Raw genomic sequence first — 16,870 nt, forward strand, 5'->3', positions numbered from 1 at the left:
TGCCTCTTGCACAGGGTATGTTGCTGCTTTTGCCTAATAACTAATTAAACTATATTTAGTTAACTGGATTGAACTATATCTAGTTAGACTGATCTAACATATAAGGGAAATATATGGAAGTCTTGGTTATGTTGATTGGGACTGCACCAGTTTGTAACAGCCTGGTTTGGGGCTGTTTGGATGGCACTGCGCCTTCTGGGGGTTTGATGTCAGGATAGACCAGAGCTGAACAGAAACTTTTTAACAAAATCCTTTCCAATTAACAAAGTGCTTGGGGGGAGGGGGGAAGGAAAAGGAAAAAAAGAGTTTAGATTAAATTGTTTCCAACTCCTGGTTGGAATTTCTGGCCAAAGAGAGGAACAAAAAAATTGGATTTCAGGACTCACCTGCCTCAAGGGGAAAGGGACCATGGCTCTTACACAAGCAAGTGGTGACAGCTACCAGCTACCAGGTTTGGTATCTTAAAAGGTTTGTGGGGAAGACTCAGTGCTTTCCACTCATAGAGCCTTCTCCCTTCTGTTCATGTCCATGTGAGGACTTTCTGACAGTGTCCAGTCCTGGCGCATCCATTCTCCTTGTTCTTGTAAAAAGAACCTGTGTCCCAGCAACCCAGAGCTATGGATATGGGAAACCATAATTGCATGCAGCCTCAAATGTTGCTCTTTCCCACTCATCCTGCCCCAGAACATACCTGGGCTCTCTGATGCCTTGTATCAAAGGCAACTGCTGCTCATAAATAACTACTAAGGTAATTGAGATGTCACTTGAGGTAGCACTAAAACCATCAGGTATGTTAAGATCATGGGATCCCATCCAAAATCACTGAAACCTAAGAATGTTTTTTTGATCAAAGTAACTTCAAAACATCAAGTTATTGTTGATCTACAGAGAGTGAAGGTGAGACACAGAGGATCCATGAGATTTGCCTGTTACAGACCCAGTCACAAGTGGCATCCATCCATCTCCACAAGTGAATTAAGAGCTGGAAGGCAGTGCCTTGCTGAACAAACTGAACTCTTCTGTTTCATTTTTTTGTGAGATCATTCAGAAATTACCTGGGAGTTACAAGCAGTCACTAGATAGTTGGGTGAACATTTCCAGCATGTTCACAAATTATGAAGTTATTTTTCATGGGGAATTTGCTCTCTCTGAGATGTGCTACATGGTGATCTTCCTGATGATTGATTGGCAAGGTGAAAACCTTGACACGAGAAATGTGATGATTCATAGTGAAGGCTGTTCTAAATAAAGAAAATAAGCTTTCCCCTTGGCAAACATTGACCATCATTTGGTGACTCAGAACAAGTGGAGAAGAGACTCTCCCTCCACAGGTACAAACCATAGACTGTCCAGCAAATTAAAAGAGACAAGGACAGACCTGAATCAAACAGATTCTGGGAATCTGTGTGATGGTTTCCATACTCTGGTGAGTCCACGTAGCTCCAGGGCTTCTGTGCTGGTTTTTAGTTTTGCTTTTTAAATGGAGACAGTAGTGAAGGGAGTCTCTGTATTTCACATAAGACTCAGAAGTCTGTGTGAGCTCCTGTGAAATGGCCTATTCACACCTCAGACGGGCATTTCTACACTGCCTGTTGAAGACCACCCAAAGGCATCCATCCTGGCCGGGTTGTCTCCATGTAAAGAGAAGATCTTCAAGCACTGATTGCGTTAGGGCTCACTAGGAGTATGAGAGATCCTTCATACCCAGAACTTGGTCATGTAGCATCTCACAACAGGAGCTCTCAGCCAGGCCAGGTGAACTATCCACAGGCATCTTGCAGGTTGTCTGCATGGGAGTCACCTGGGTGAAAGATACAAAGAAGGGCGGAGTGGAAGATTGTGAATGAATTTGCAAGCCACTGTGTGTTGGGTTAATCTGTCCATGAGCTGAAAAACTCATCCTAAAACCAAAAATGTTTACTCTGCCATGCATGGCAATCAGATGATTGCTAGATCTGACACAAGGCAAAAGCCCCTGTCAGAGAATGAGGAGAGGCCACTTCTTCAGCAGCATCAGAACCTAATACTGCCTGAAGTCTACCAGCAAACCACAGCTTTTTCCAATGAGCAGATTCAAGGAGGATTTGTGGTTCCATTACAGCCAGATGTGGGGTTGTTGAGAGGCTCTGATCTGGGCCTGGGACAGGATTGAACAAACCTAAACTGTCCCTGGATACTCTAAATCCTGACTGGTTTTCAGATTTCCATAGCTCTGGTTTCACCTACATCTGTGCTCCAGTAATACTTTCTATTAAGGAAACCAGCACCTTTTTGTATGTTTGCATGTCATTTGCTTGTTGAGGGAGATAAGATAGGGAGGTGGCTATGAAAAGGTCTGTATTTAGGAAGGATTTTCTAAACATGTAAAGAATAGAAATTCTCCATCCAGAAAAAAAAATAAATTGTATATGTATATCCCTTAGGTTGCTGAGGTCAGAGACCCAGAGAGTTGGACTCTGGTTCCCTTTTCTCATCCACTGCAGCAACTTCCACTGTTAATCAGACTGACCTGGAGCTTTTCCTCTTTTTCCTCTAGACTTGGTAAGTTGGAGTGTGTAAACATCCTCATCCAGTGATTTGATTTCAAAGCTCTTGCAATTTTTTTCTTTCATTCACTACCAATTATTTCCTTCTTTTTTCTTTCTGCCCTTCCCACTTCAAAACCCGGTGGGACTTCAGAGCTTCTTCAGCTTCTGCCTTCCTAAGGGGTTGACAGTCAGCATCTTCATCCTGGTGGTCCCAGAGTTAATTCAGTGATCCCTCTTCTGCCACAGCTTCTCCTCACTAAGAAATGCTCCTTTTTCACTGCAGCTTTTTTTCTGACTTTGTTGTTTCTTTCTCAAGAGCTTAATAGTTGTAGGGTTTGAGGATTTTGTTCCCTCCTTCCCAAAACCCAAAACATTGAAATGCTCCCCTTGCCTCTCACAATGGAAAGAACCTACCCTGCTAAAACCTGGGTTTGGGAGTTCAAAACCCAGGCAAGAGGAGCTTGCCAATATTTTAAAGTCATTCAATTCCAAAACAGAGGGCAAAGCAATTCTGTCACAATCTGAATTTTATTATCCATCTTATGATTTGTACACCAGCAGGAAAGAAGGGACATTTTCTCCCTCTTGGATTGGCCAGAATAACTCATAGCACTTTTAAAAATCAATTATATTATATAGCAGCTTTTCAGCAGTTCAGCTTGGAACTGCTGTTGGATCTTAGAAAACAGGGTTGTCAGAGACCTTGATAAGCCCTTGATCCAGCCCCAGGGTGTGGTCAAAAATATCTACATGATCTCTGATCTCTCTAAAATAATAACAATTATTTTTCTGCATAGACTTCAAACCTCTCCTGCTTCCTGTACATTCCGTCATGCTTTGCAGGCTGCTCATGCAGTAGGACTGACCTCCCTGGTATGACCCAATCCATTAACAGATTTTCATTCCACCCACCACCTTCTAAAACTCCAACTTTACTGCATACCTGGAGTAAGAAGTTTATCCTTAAGACTTTGGTTTCCTTTAAAGAAAGTGAAATACCCTAAAATACAGATATTCTGTGCAACGTAGCTGTGTTCCCCCTAAGGTTCTGTTTTGGCACAGGAGGATTCTGGAGTTATAAAGACTAGAGATGCTTTAAAACTTTTTTTAAAAGTTTTTTGGTTTTAATCAGAAAAGTTGGGTTTGTAGAATCTGAAAGTCTGCACAGGTAACAAAGTAAAAAAGTTTTAAAAAACATAGTTTCTGAATTTCTGGGTAAACCTGCAAAATCGCAGATGGTAAAAGAGGCTTGCTTTGCTCCAGTTCTGCATGCCACAAGCAGATCCACTTGTTCAGGGCCAGGTACAAAAGCTCTGACTACGGGTTTAAGAAAAGGGCTGACCTTAGTAATTCCTACCTTTCTTGACCCCTTTTTTCTGATGGGAGGGATGGAAAGAGATAACATACTAGATGCTGGAGACTCTGATGTTAGCTAGAAGGCCTGTCAGTCCCAGCTAAGCAAGGAAGTTTGTTCAGAGTGAACAGTGCAGCACTAGAAAGTGAGCCTGAAAACAGGTATGTAGAAAGGAGGCAGTATTTCTATGGGAGTGGGACAGGTGATCTCTAACATCTACTCACTGACACCTCCCCTCATCAGAAGCTTTGGATGGCCATCCTTTTTCCTGCTCCTTGTGCAAGGTTTCAAAGTCCTGTGTTTAGCTGAACAGGTTGGTTTTGTTCCAGTGCTGAATGGCAGCAAAAGTGAAAATCTCAGCAGTTCCACTAAGTGAAAACCTGTCCTGCTCTAGCAAAGTTGTTCCCTTCAGCAGCCCCATCTCACTGTCCTGCAGAGGCAGCTGCTCACAACACAATGGGGCATTTTGCAGTAGGAGGCTCTTCAGCTTTATCCACCTGCACAACAGAGAATTTACTCAAGAGTAGACTTGATCAGCAAGCCCAAAATACCTGCAGATAATCACCAGTTTCTATTTGTGTCTAAAATCATCATTGCATTGCAGCCAGCAGCTCTGATAAAGGTTAATTACTTAGATAAATTGAAAAATCTATGTTCATTTGCAAATGGACATAAAATGAAGTCTCAATTATTATAATTTATTTACACTGTTCACATGGATGAAAGCATATTCAAAAATATTGCTGAAAGCTGGGGCCCTTGGGACCAGATTCTTCAAAGCCTTATCGGTACTAGTAGCTCCTGCCCTCCGGGTGGCAGCATTTGGGTCAAGTGGGTGAAGACAGAATAGGGCTTTTGTACTGCAGAGAAACAGAACCGAGCTCTTTTGAGAAAAAAAAATGCTTAAAGAATTCCTTCCTTGCCCAAAAGTCATGCATATTTGATTTGGATAGTCTAGAGCATTTTTGTCCTACAGTAAATTCATAGCAAATGTAAATAGACACTTCCACATATTTATTACTCCAGAGAGACTTGTAGATGGATTTCACCCCACTTACCATACCACAAACAAATTGTGTTGAAATCCTTCCAAGATCTGAAATGATATGTTTATAAATTCTCCTTATTGAACTCTTGGCCCCGAGTAACTTTATTATAATAAAACATTTAGGTGTTTATTTTATTTATTTATTTATTTATTTATGGAAATGCGTTCCCTTCACTGCAAGAGAAGTGGCAGCAGTTGGTAATTTCACATTCATCAGCTGAATCTCATGCTGCAAAACAACCATAAAACATAAATGCACAGAATAATAAAATAACACCCCAGTGTATCAGATATGCAATGAATTTCTGTGTATGCTGTTGTTTTAATTATGCTGATTTACAGCCACTTTAATGTACACAGTCTTCTCAAACAACTTAGAGCTGATTGCTCTGGAACTAGACTGTGATTCAAGATAACATGCTGGCTCTTTGCCATCTTTTAGGAAAGTTATCTAAACTCCTCAGGGGGCAAACAATCTTGGATTAAAGAGTTTAGGTTATTCAACATACAAATGATGTTCTAGCCACTAAAACAAATTACTCCAATGTGGTAGAAGCAAAGTCAACACCACTGGAGCTGGAGACAAGCAAGCAATGACAGACCAGGGTTTCTGTCAGTATCTTGCAAATTGTACCTCAGTCCTGAAACTTGAACTCAAGAATTCCTGGTGCATTCAAGGTAACTTTGCTTGAGGATTTGCCTTTAATTACATGATGCAATTCTAGCAATACTGTGTATTATTTGTATTCATGTGCAATACCCTGGCAGAGTCCTTTTTGAGAGTGGCATTCCAGTTGGAATGTGCAGGCACAAAATGATGCAGCATGAAAGCTTCACCACAGGACAGAAGCTTCCAGCAGGGCTGGGATTTCAACTAATACCCCAGATCTCCAGAGCCTGGAGGAAGGAGACTCTCTTTGGAATAGAGCCAATACCAACGTGCTTGCTGTGCTCTCAGGAGGAGTTTGAGTCTTTCAAATAGCAGAGAGAAAAAATGGCAAGTTTATATGTTTCAGAAGCAAACCAATGTCACTAGAAATCCCCAAGCCCTGTTAAAGTGTTATCCCAAGATTTCACTTGCTGTTTACTCCCAGAGATTTAGCCCAAGGATGGGTTTTAATACTGGTTTTCCAGAAGAGTTCCCTGTTCACCACACCACAACGCTCTAGCAGGTTGGCACAACCCCAGCATTGCTGCTCTGGGGGGTGGGCACTGCCACAGCTCCCCCTGCCCACCCTGTGCCTGGATTGGCACAGCTGGGCCCATGTTGCCCATGCCCAAGAATGTCAGGGAGCAAGACCAGTTCCCAAATTTCAGAGATGCTCCTCAGAATGTTATTCAGGGATTTGTCTCCCTGACCAGCATGAGGCTAAGCCAACAACTATTTTCTCTGATTGTCATTAAAGCAAATTTGCTGGTTTAGAGGCCTGGGAAACCAGGTGTAAAAATTAAGACCCCACAAAAACTTGTGAACCTCACAGCAGCCACAGGCCATGCCAGGAAGGAGCTCAGGTTTCTCCTCCTCAAGCATCTCCCTGGATCATTGCCACAGGCACAAGCCATCGTTATATTCCTGTCGATCTCCCCTTGTTTTGTCACAACATCTCTGAGCAGCAGCCACTAATGTTGCACTGCATTCTCAAAGCTGCCTTTTTCCTGCTCAACACCCCCTGCTCCCATCTACAGCCCAGCACTCAGTATCCTCACAGGAGCAACCCCCTGAAGCTACAAAGCAATATAAGCCAGCAATTACTGTAGCAGAGTTAAAGCAAGTGCTGTGCTGGAGTTTGCTGCCAGAAATGTGGCTGGAATTACTACAACTGTTATCTCTTTTAATCTTATCTCTTTTACAGGCTCTCTCACCAGCTACTCAGTGAGACATAAGTATTGTAGTAACATCAATTAGGTGTCCATTAGTACTGCAGATATCACTTTTCATGCAGCATTATGGAGCTAAGGATATATAAAATGTCAATATTGTCTTTCCCTGCATTATGTTAATCATGCTGTAAGTTGCCACACTAACAGTCTTGGTGGAGGCTGTGATATTTATGCTGATTTACCATTTACAAGCCGCCAGCCTGCCTGGGCGCTGCGCTCCACACAAACACGTGTGAAAGGCTAATGGGCTGAACTGAAAAATGTGTCTGACTTAAGTCATTTTATAAACACTTTAAAGACATTAGGACACTTACTCTGCCCCACAGACACAAGACCTGGTCCTATTTGCTGTCAAACTGGTGGCAAAATTCCCTTGTCTAAATAAATACAGACTAAATGCAGAATCAAGGTGGAAAATGCAGAACTCCTTCCCACCCTTAGTGAAGAACTCCCCGAGTACAAGATACACAGGCTACGTGCTGGGAGCCTGGACCATACCTGGGCTGGGCTGAGAGCCTGCAATGTTGAGGAGATGTTTGCAGAGCCACAACAGTTGGAGCAGGATTTACTCCTCCCCTGTTCTCAGGTAAGTCCCCGTGTTACCTGTGCCATGCACAAGCTGCCTTGTTAGATACTTAAAATTAGGTGAGATGGCTCCTGTCATCCAGTCGTACATATTGTGATGACCTTCTAGGCTTAAGGCTGGACTACAGGGACATCTGACAGTGCTACTCAGCTGTGCTGCATGGGCAGTACTGGAAGTACAGGAGGATCAGGGCACAAGAAAGAACATTTCTTTGACTTCACACTGCACGGAGGTAAGAGGCTGGGACAAATCAGCTCAGCCCCCTCAAACATATTAGTCATCTTAAACAAGGGGATAGTTAGTAAAGGTGTTGAGTGACTTCCCCATCAGATTTTCCTTCCCATCAGCATAATTTTGCCAACTCCCATCCCAGTTCTCCAGCCATCCTTCCCTTCTGCTGCATGTGTCCACACAGTCCCCAGAGCATCACCCTACTTGTTCTTCACCTCTCTTCTTTGTCTACCGGAAAGCAGAGGCAGCTGTGCCCATGCTGACCATATTGTTTGGTCTCTTCAGATGCTGCTGCAAACATCTTCACAAAGATCTGCTGTTCCAAATCTTTGGCAGATTTCTGGGCCAGGAGCAATTGTGTGGATGTGTGCTGAGCACCAAACACTGTGGGGTTTGTTCCACCATGGGAACTCCAAGGTCTGATGGAGGCCAGTAACTTCTCCTGAGTTAGTAACAGAGAAGCCCAGAAGTTTCTTTTAATGAGAGAGTAATTTCTGTTGACATTGGTTGGTCTAAATGTTGGTACCACGGTATCATCCTCATTTTGCAGCACTTATTTCACAGAGTCTTGACATGATAACAATGTCCACTTAATCTTGCCTGGAAATTTCCTTTCAGTGTCCATTGGTCTCCACTGATTTATGCAGGCATTGCTTTCTCATGTCACTGTGAACTGTTTGCCATAGATTTTCTGTGTCATTGATTTGCCATCATCTCCACAATCCAAAACAGTTTTCCTCCACTTGCATTTGATATTCTCCTGTTGACACCAAAGACCTGCATCACTAATACTGTATTAACCATCATCCTGACATGACAACAAATCCTCACACTAATAACACTCACTGATGATAACTCACCATAATGCACTTACCAGTAATTTGCTTCCAGAGGATTCCCTCTTTGGGCTTCACATCCAGACATCCTCTCTGAACAAGTAATAATAACTGCAATACCAATAATTTGATTGGTTGGATTTTCAAAGATCTTTACAAATACATAATTCTCACAACAGCCTGAGCAGAAAATAAACTTTCCATTCTGTATAAGAATAGGATGGAGAGGTTTTTTAAGTTTGCTTTATGAAAGAAAAAGAGTAGAGGATCCTTGGAGTAGGCAACAGCCCAAGGGCAGTGTCACTGATGTGGGAGACTCAAAGTCCATACACTCCTCTACCTGACCCAGACATGCTCCAAATGGCTGCCCCGACCTGTTGGCCATTCCTTATTCAAAGATCTCTTTCTGTTACAGCCAGAAATTCTGGCTCAGACCCTAGCAATTTCTCTCAACAAAATTTAATCAGAACTGATACGTTCCCACGAAAAGTTTCTGTTTCAATAAATCAGCATTTTCCAAGGAAAAAACATCTGGTTGGAAAACTCCCAGCCCACTCACATCTCTGCTATCAGCTACAGAAAGTCAATATTACTCTCCATCATCAGGACTGCCTCTACACTCCAATTTTTTAAGAAAGAGAAACTTAAGGTCCCAATAAAGGATATGATTTTTTTTCAGAAGTGCCCAAATGATTGAAGATCCCAGTGATTTCCTAGGATGCCTGTTCCAAACTCACTTGTAAGCTTTTGAAAATCCCACCCCAGATCTATCATTTTGAAGGCTGTTTGATTTTTAAATTCTGGAGTTAAAAAACAGAACAAATGCTAAACAAAAGCTTATTCAAGACGACACAGCAAGATCATACTGTCCACACTGTGATGAGAAGAGAAAGTTTTCAATGCTCTTCTAGCCAACCTGTGGGTAGGGCAGCAAATCCAGGCTCTTTGCAATCCATGCTGGTGGAAGTAGCTCTTTTTTCCCCTTAAGGGCCACATGTGTCACCCCACCACAGTTCTACTCATTTACCAAAATAATCTGAGCTGCCCAAAGTCACAGCAGGGACCCTGCCAAAATGACATTGGGGCCAGTACCCACAGGTGCCTTTTAGCAAACTTCATTGAGAAGGTTCCTCCAAGCTCAGCCAGCAGAAGCTATGGATGAAACCACTCCACTGGATACTGCTCATTAGCAGAATATCAAAAGTAGCCCAGTACTAACTTTGAGTAGCAAACTTGATGTACTCATAAACAACTGAGAAATTCTGGGGAAAATAAAAGGGTTTCCTGAGCTGCCCACACCCCCTGCTTGACTTGCTGAACCAACCTATTCAGCAGAAAGCTTTAGATTGTCATTTTGTCAATAAAGTGTCATTTCATCAATAGTACATCCAGGTGGCCAAATGTTTCTGCATAGTTAATTCAACTGATGCATTAAGGAATGTTATGCACAGTATTAATCAAATAGTACTGTCAATATAAGGGACTTCTACAAACTCAACTAAGAAAACTACAGGCCTGTTTGAAAGCTAAGCTCTTTTTTCCAAGATGATCCTTCAATCTAGGGAGATGTAGATTCTGCTATTGAAAATGCCACTAAGAAAGTAGCACGATGGCCTGTGGAAATATATTCTTTAATTCCATAAATCACTTCCTTCTCAGCAGGGCTTTACTGGGACCTGAACTTAATTTGATTCACAGGGAGCACTGGGATCAGAGCCTTAAGGAAGCAGGATATGTGGTCCTTGGGAAATTCTACAATTTTGGCATTTGGGTTTGTTCTGAATAAATGGCAAGATGTTGTAAAACTTTTGGAGAAACTTTGAAAAGAAGCTGTCAAGTGAAGTACCAGCACTTTCCTGCAGCGTGGATTGAAATGATTCACCTTGTGAATCACCTTTTAAAAGTCGATTCTGCAATGAAAATGAGAGTATTTAACCCCAAGACCGTCAGAAATTCCTCTCTGAGTCATCGCTGGGTGCAGCAGCAGCTGATCACACGGGTTGTTGGGCACTGCTGACCCCTCCCTTCAACACTGATGTCCTCCTGCCCTGTGCTCTCCACACGCTGCCTCTGGCTTCCCTGCTACCCTTCCCCCAGGGCAGACCCCGCCTGGCAGACGACTCACCCACCCTCATCCTCCCCGTTCCTCCTCACCGCCCACCACCCTCTCCTCCCAGTTTTCACATCTCTGTGGCCCCCCCACCTGCCTCCATCACGCCCATCTTTGTGTTTCCCCTGGAGGGATCGCTGCAGGGGCGGTACCCGCGGTGCTGGCTGAGCATCCCTCCCCCGGCTCCGGGCCACCACCCGCTCCTTCCTCAGCCCCTTTCCCTCACTGTGGTCAGGTCTGACACCTCTCTCCTCCAGCACTGCCCTGCTGCAGCCCGTGGGAGGCAGAAAAAAAGCAACGACAGGGAGGGAAATCCTGCTGAGATGCTGAGCAGGGTTATCCCGGAGCAGAGGCAGCCCCTGGGGAACGCGGCTGAGGAGGCTGCGCAGCTCCGGGGGGAGCCGCTTTCCAAAGTTTTATGGCTTGGCCAAAAGCTGGGTTTGTGGGATCGATGACAGGAGGTGTGCCCCGTGCCAGGGGGGCCTGATCCGCACCAGCTGGAGCCGTAAATCACGGCTCAATTGGGATGAGAACGCCCGCGCTGGGAGGACTTTGAGCCGGGCAGAACAATGACATGATTGAACCTCGGTCTCGGAGGTGGCTGAGCTGGTTTTGCTCACTTAAAGAAATGAAAAGCGCGCTCAAGAATTTCAGCCCACATTGATCAAATGTGGTGAAATCAAAAGCAAGTGAAAACAGGTCTTGGAAGGGGTGTTTTAGGCATACCCATTTGCAGACAACACCCGCAGCTCTACCGGTAGCAGCAGTAACTCAGGCAGGGTGAACCCGGTCTTGCTCTCGCTCCTTAGGGAAATACCACAGTACAAGGCTGAAGGGAGCCATGCAGCAGCATCTACAGGAACTATGATGAAATTTGTTTTGACGATATATCTGAACCTTTTCAGAAGCTGTTCAACCATTTTATTTGCGTGAATCCTTCTACCGCCGTTACCTCCACTGGAACCCGCAGAGATGCAGGAGCAAAGCAAATTAGTCCTGCTTTTAAAACTAAGCACTTTATTCTGAAGTTCATAATGTCCGTAATCTGAAGGTTAATTTATTTTCTAGCCTTCTATAAACAAGGTCATGTTCTAGAAATTTTCATCAGAGATATTATTAATTCCATTACCTTCCTGTAATCGTTTCCCATCCTTAACATGGGAAATTTGATGCTGCAAAGTGTTAACCTGTCCCCAGAAACTAATATCTGCCACAGTAAGTTGCCGTGTTCTGCACAAATAAGCCAGTAAAGCAAATAAGATATATCTGTTTTATTTGTGCTTGATATTTTCAGTGTGTCTGCATTTTAAATGTATTTTAATGTAAAGGTTAATTGAGTTTTAATAAAGGGCAGATGGCTACTCTAATTGCAGAACACCCAGCATACTCTTTTAAAATCCTCTTTAGCTGGCTAGACAGATATTATTAATTCTAAACACCATTAGAAAAAGCAGAGGTTTGAATAAAATGATTCTTCAAAGTTAAATTTATTATTAAACCAAAACTGCAGTCATTGCATGCATTTTGCAAAGAAAAATTGTATTATCAATATATTTCCCATCAAGTGATCCTGTGAACTCTCTATTATCTATTATCTATAGCTAGATTATATATACTACAGCACCAAATGTTGAACTTCCTGTTATATATTGGTTTTTATCCAGATGTCAACTTTTAGCCTTTTTTAAAATTTATTTTCTAAACATTTTGCTAGTTACACAATCTCCTCCTTGCTTCACTAATTTGATCTTTCTTTGCAAGAGTGTGATTCCTGGGTCACATAACATTATGCAAGCACATCACAATCCTTGGTATGTGTCTTAAAAAAAGAAGAAAAAATGAAATAAAAAGCATGAGGTATTTTGTACCTGTGCCAAGCAGAGCCTCCTGCCTCCAGAAAATACTGTGCAAACAAACTGTATCTATTAATATCTTCAGAGCAGGCAGTTCACTGGGAGTGGAAGGTGGCCAAATGCTACAAGGGAATGAAGAAGCCACAGGTACAAATCCTGTGGGTTTTGCCACCAAAATAATTTGATGCCTCGAGCATTTAGGCTCAGGCACTTCAAAGTCCTGCTTAAACCCTGAGGAGCTCTGATGTGAATTTGAAGTCACAGCAGAATAACTGTGTAACACCTGAAATAATTTAAACTGGACAGCAATTTTCTGCTTTGGAAATAACTTCTATAACCTCTTCCTGCCCCCACTGCAGACCCCTCTGCACAAGCCCATGTACACCATAACCATCACCATCACCCTCTGAAAATTAGCAGTTACATTAACAAGGTTTTGAAATATTGGCTGGAATGTGGTTTGAGGCTCTACAATGGAAGAGAAGTAAGTTTTATATCATTTTATGAATGGACATTAATCAATGTTAAATCACAATGAGAGTCTTATGGAATCACATATTACAATCTCCTAAATCGCACAAGGAACTTGCTGTGATTAATGTTACTACAATGACATTTGATACAATTAATAGTGGGAGCAGTTCACGTTTAGGTTTTACCACATTAGGTGTTTTTTTCTCAGCCCACCATGGATGGGAGGGACCTTTGGAGCCCAGGCCAGGAAACAATAGTATTTGTCACATTATTAATCTGAGTTTATGATTAATCTTTTATCCTTCCTGACATTTATGTTATTCCTCTGACACGCACACTGGAGGCCCAAACAGTCCCAGAGCTGAAGAAGTGGCAGATATCCCACTCTCCATCCATATGGATCTCTTATTTCTCCCATTATTTTCTCTAAAATCTAAGGGAAGAAGCCTTGCCTGGTTGGAGAGGTGGTCCTACAGAGGCAGGGCTGGAGACTGAGCCTGGGACCACCTGAATCTCAAGAACTCAAAGCAGCCTCCAAGACCTACAGACCTGAGGTCCTGCTGGAGCCCTCCCATTTGGAGGAGCCAGTGACACAAGGTGAGTTGGGGAAGCAGAGAGCAACTTTGCCTGCTACAGGGATGACTGTGAGCCCAGCTATTCTCTGCCACAGCACTCAGGTAGAGGTTCAGCATCACCCTGCATGTGGGTCAGAGGTGACTTCTCTGTCCCAGGTGTTTAAGTACAAATCAGTTGAAGGGCCACCTAGAAAGCCCATCAGAATTAAGGATGTCCCAGGTACTTGTGTACAGGCATGTTATCTGAGGCAGTGGCCCTCAAGCCTTCATGTACTGTGGGGAAGGATGGAGTGGGCCGGACCAGGCAGGAGGCACAGACTGAGGGATGAAGAACAAGGAGACCTGGGGTGTTTGTGTCCATCTGCATCAAGAAGGAGCCCTACGTAGAAGAGGAAACAAGCAGCAGAGCATGTCCCCCAAGCCCCACATTGTCACAGCCTAGCTACACTAACCTGTGTGTAGCTCCATGCTTCTGATACCCCACTTCCTGGAGCCCACCTGTTCCTGGAGGGCTGCTCCCTCATCCCTGTACATGTCAAAGTTCCCCCCTCCATGGGCTTGTGGGGTCTCCCCACCCCTGACAGTCTGGAAACAGAGCCAGCCAAGCTTACAGAGCCTGAAGGTGGGACTGTCTTTGGCTGTGCTCAGGGAGGGTGCAACACCAGGGGCAGGATGACCCTGGAAAAGAACTAAGGGAGATGACCCAAGCTGCCCACCTTGTCTTTTAGGGCAGTTCTCAGGGGCGTCCCCACAGTGGAGATGGGAGCAAGGAAGGTGAGACAGCACCAGGTCCCCATCTGCTTATGATACAGGCAGAATGAAGTTTCAGACACCTTACATCAAGATCCCTGACACAGGTGTGTCCCCGTCCATCCTCAGCACATCCCTGGAGTAGCACTTGGGGAGGCCTGCAGACCACACGTGCCAGGAGGGGACTGATTATTTAATACCTCATTATATGTAGTAAACATATCTTTAATATCCTGTTATTCCCTCTCCTTGCCCTAGCACATGCTCCTGCCCCGGAAAGGCAGCAGAGGGGGTGGGGAGAGGGATGTGCAGCCCCTCTCCCTCTCCCCTGCGGTGCTGCCCGCCTGCACTGCGGGAGGCTGCGCGGGGAAGGGTTTGCGGGAGGAGCCCCGCGGGCGTTTCGCAACCCTCGAAGCACCTCAGAGATGTACTGGAGAAAAAACCCGGCAGCTTTTCCCCAAAACCGCAGGGGTTTGTCCTCAACCGCCCGTCTCCTCGCAGCGCCGGCAGCAGGAGAAGCGCAAGATGTTTGCAGCAACCTGCGCTGCGCGCAGCTACCGCGGCCGGGTTTGCGCGGAGGGGCAGCCGGTCCCAAGGGCGTGAAACACCCGCGATGTTTGCAAATGATGCATTTAGCCAGATGTTTAAGACGTATGAGAGAAGAGTAGTTAAAACCCACATTATATAGTTCTGCCTAGTCTGAAATTGCACGCGCTGACCCATATATTTTAAACTGTAAACGGACTCCAGTCATTTAAAATATTGCAACGTCGATAGGACTAATTAATTGGAAATAAGAAACGAAAGAATACAATTAAACGAGGAGAGAATCATTTTCTAATTTAATAGCGGGACATTTATAAAGATCACAAGCTAAAAGGCATCCAATGATCCTATCGACGGAGCGTTAAATCAGCGCAGCCCGAGGTGGGGGCACGGCCCTGGCCCCGACCCTCCTCCTCCGGGATGCCATTTCCACCTCGTCCCCCGCGGAGACCCGCGCCCGCGGAAGTTCCGCACGGGGCAGCGGCAGCTCCTCCCCTGCGCGGGGCCCTCAGATATTGCGATATTGTATGAGCCCCCATTTCCTAACCGTGATTTATTGCGATAAAACAGACACCCGAGGTCCTCTTAAATTGTCTTTTCATAATGAATAAATTTAAACTGGCTAATTAATATATAAACTAACGTAATTTGTCAGGTTGATTTGTATTTTACTTAATTGTGAAAGTAATTACCACACGGTCAAATTAACAGCTTTCTGGAAATGACCAAGGCAGGGTTTTTATTTCCTTCCTGGGTGAAGAAAATTCATTTTTCCCAGCTCTTGATGTGATGAATAAAAGTCATAAATCTGGGTGATTGGTGCAGGCAGAGTCTAAATGGCTTCATATTTCATTTTAGGTTTAATAGAAATATTCATGCTCTGTTTTAATGAAATTAAATTGAAGGGGGGTGGACTGAGAGGCTGTCGGTCGGGGCTTAAAGGGGCAGCGCACACTTGGTGGGCTTTGTTTGTTTGTTTGTTTTCTCCTGGACGTGCAAAAACCGTCCAGCCTTCGTTATTTCAGCCAAACTGCAGGGATCGCAGTCGCAGGAGAAAGAAACGTTAATTTTTTTTTGCTTGGCGTTATCTGGAGAGAAAGTCCGGGGAGAGCCAGGCGAAAGTTGGAGAGATGATTGGGGGGATAAAAATAATAATAATAATAAAGGAAACAAATCGCATCCCAGCCTCCTAAGACAGGAACAGCTCTTGTCCCCAGATTCAGGGCTTCGGGGTGAAAAAAGGTTTTTGACAGTCCGTTTGCAGAGCGGCCCTTCTCCCTGCGGCTGGCACCGTAGAGAACATTAAACGCCCTTTTCCTGGGAGGGGACAGGCAGGGGCTGCCCCCGCCCCGAGCACCCAGCCAGGGCAGGGAACTGCCCGCAGGCCTCCCGGCTTCTCTTTCTCCTTTCCCGGGCGATAGAAAAGTTTGACAACGCCTAGGCATTTTTCAACTACCTGAGGCTGGTTATGGCTGCCCCAGTACCAGGAGGGGCTCGTTTTTTTCCGCCGAAGAACAGAAACCCCTCCCGCCCCCCCGGGGATCAGCCCCCCCAGGCCCGGGGGCGGCCCCGCTCGAGACCCGCTGCCGTCGGATCCGCTCCGTAATGGATCTGATCTGTGACTTGTTGATTTCCCCTGAGCAAATAACGCTTTGATGCAGTCCCGGCGAGAGTGGTTAGCTGATGAATTGACAAAAACTAATCAGCTTTATTGGGAAACAGGTTAAGGGCAGCAGAGTGTCAATAATTCTCCGCCTGACCCCCTCATCCATTAGGAGAGGCAGGCTGATTAGACCGAGAAGACCCTGTGCTTTTTGCTCTGAAATTGCTTTCATAAACTCACCATTATTAGCAGTCAATGCAAGCGGCTAATTTAGAGGAGACAACCCGAGGATGTCACATTTATCAGAGAGGTTTATGTATCATTATCTCATTTACAGAATGTCGCAGTGTAATATGTGTTTTTGGCAATAACGCTGGCCCCGCGCCTGAGGTTTGTAACGGCTTTGGGAAGACCGGCCGGCTTGGGGAAACCGGGGTGGGGGGGTTTAATTCAGAGGACCGAGACACCCCCGTCCACAGCAGGACTTGGGGGGGG

Source organism: Chaetura pelagica, unplaced genomic scaffold, assembly GCF_000747805.2.
Source record: "Chaetura pelagica isolate M959 unplaced genomic scaffold, ChaPel_1.0 scaffold17, whole genome shotgun sequence".
Lineage (NCBI taxonomy): Eukaryota > Metazoa > Chordata > Aves > Apodiformes > Apodidae > Chaetura > Chaetura pelagica.